Consider the following 2,728-nt stretch of genomic DNA (forward strand, 5'->3'; position numbering starts at 1 on the left):
GTTATGAAGATAAGTAATGTTAATTTGAAAAAAATAAAAAGATAAAAATAATAATAGTCTACCACTATATATTATCACAAGTCATAGAGATAGGTAATAATGCTAATTACTAAATTTTATTTAGGCAAAAGATGAAAATTAATTAATTAGATAGAGATATTTTCGAGAATATTTTGTAATGATATCATTCAGACTTCTTAGATTAAGCAAAAAATTAAAAAAATTAACTTAATAACTTAATGACTTAATACTAAAAAGTTTATATCAAGTTGCCAAAACAACCAAACTTAATGACTTAACTAATTGAAATTAAGTCAATTAAGTCATTAAGTAAAAAAACAAATGGGTCTTAGGCTAGGGAGAGCAATTTCAAAGAATTGGCTTGTTTAGAGTTTGTGATTATGAAGACAACCGCAGTTAGATAATGTTTGTTCGTAAGTACCTTCAATTGAGACTGATCAATTGAGTAGCAAATTTTATTATTGAGTAAGGAATTTTAATATTTGTGAGTAGATATTAATATATTGTTAGAATTAGCAAATGCAGGTGTGATTGATTTTGATGATAATGAGTTTATTGGATTGATTTCGCCTCAAAATTTTGATTACTTTTTCTCAAAAAGCACGTAATTTATTATGTTTGTTCACTTTCTTCAAACGTTACATATCATAATCCACTATCAACGTTGCATATCATACTCCATTATCTTTGAAATGCAGATCGAGTTTGAGCATGGAAACCATTCTATTGGAGTTACTGCTCATAAGGAAAGTGTATCAAATCCTTCGATGGAAACCTTCATTTTTTAAATTTTTATTAAAACTTAATCTTAGTATTATGTTATTGCTAAAACCAAGAAAACGATGAAGGAAAAAAAAATATACAGAAGACTTAATAAATGCGGAAGAAACAATAGGAGAGGGTAAAGTTGGAATGATATTTTATTCAATTGATGAGTTAGTTGGATGTTACTGTATATATGGTCACAAAATGGGCTTCGAAAACATTATTATATTCTCGTAATGGCAAGTGTTAGCATATGTGAGTAACAGAGCAGGGGATTCCAGCTCAAGAGCTGACGTGTCAATATTCGTTATACATGTTGCTTAACGTGTAACAAACTGATTTTAGTTGTAAATAACAGATTCCAGTAGCTTCATTAATTAGTTAGAAAGATTCGTTTAAGCTACTATATAAACCAACACTTGTAATCTTTTTCATCAACTTGATTGAATACAAATTCATTGATATCAGCATATTCTCTGTTATTTTCTTTCTCTTTCTATCGTTTTCTTATCTACCAAACACATCAACAACATTTCTAACATGGTATCAGAGCCAATGGCTAACTCAAATCAAAATTCTCATTCCTATAACTTTGTCATTCCGATCAAGTTGGATCACAACAACTTCATGGTGTGGAGGAATCAAGTTCTGGCTTCAATCAAAGGAAACGGTCTGGAAGGTTTCATCAATGGAACTAATCCGTGTCCTAATCAGTACCTCGATCAAGTAATTGAAGCATCAAGCTCAGCTTAAGGTAATTCTAGATCTAGAACTGAAAACCCTGCGTTTGCTTTGTGGATTAGAACTGACCAGCTACTGTTAAGCTGGATGTTCTCGTCTATTCAAGAAAATCTACTTACTTAAGTAATTCAATGTGTTTCTGCTCAAGAACTTTGGGAAACTCTTACACGCATGTTCATCTCTCAAACTCAGGCAAGAATTGTGCCACTAAAAATGCAGTTACAGACTTCTAAGAAAGGGTCTATGTCAATGAATGCTTATTTTTCTAAGATGAAACATCTTGCTGATAGTTTAGCTATTGCTGGAAAGCCTGCTGAACACAATGATATTATTCAATATCAATGAATGATATTGATGAAAGAGTTTGAAATAGGGTGAGACATTATTCAACACTGGAGTTGGTACTCTGGTTTTGATCATCCAGCAGCTTTTAACTGTTTCAATGGAACAACTAATGCTTCTCAATTTCAGTCATCAACAAGCTTTCATACTGATTCTTCTCCTGAAATTGTGGAAGATCCGTCCTGGTACATAGACAGTGGAGCCTCTACTCACATCACAGCTGACTCAGGTAAACTCTTTAACATGCAGCCTTATTGTGGTACAGAATCACTTCTGGTTGGAAATGGAAATGCATTAGAAATTAAACATATTGGATCTGCAGTACTTGATACACTGACAACTGAACCTTTACTCCTAAAAAATATCTTACATGTTCCAAATATCACCAAGAATTTATTAAGTGTTTCACAACTTTTAGCTGACAACAATGTTATTGTTGAATTTGTTGGAATTCTTTGTTTCATTAAGGCCAGGAAAACAGGAACTCTGTTACTTAAGGGAGTAGCTACTGGAGGCTTGTATCAAATAGAAGATTTGTCAAGTGAAGATTCTCAAGTTTCTTGGTGTCGTAGTCAAACAAATAAACATGTATCAATGTTTGCTACTCTCTCTAGTTCAGTCAATTTCAGTCCCTCTCCTTTCAAGTCATGTAATCCAGCAGCTTTAACAATGTCTGTGTCATCAGTTGGTGTTGATTTACTTCACAAGAGACTTGGACATCCAGCCTCACACACACTTCAAACTGTTATTAAGACTTGTAATTTGTTTCCTGGAATTAATAAAGCTCCAAAAATTGCCTTCTGTGATGCATGTCAGTTTGGCAAAAATCATCTTAAACATTTTGAATCTGTCATTACCA

The sequence above is a fragment of the Citrus clementina genome, unplaced genomic scaffold, assembly GCF_000493195.1.
Source record: "Citrus clementina cultivar Clemenules unplaced genomic scaffold, Citrus_clementina_v1.0 scaffold_2, whole genome shotgun sequence".
Taxonomy (NCBI): Eukaryota; Viridiplantae; Streptophyta; class Magnoliopsida; order Sapindales; family Rutaceae; genus Citrus; species Citrus x clementina.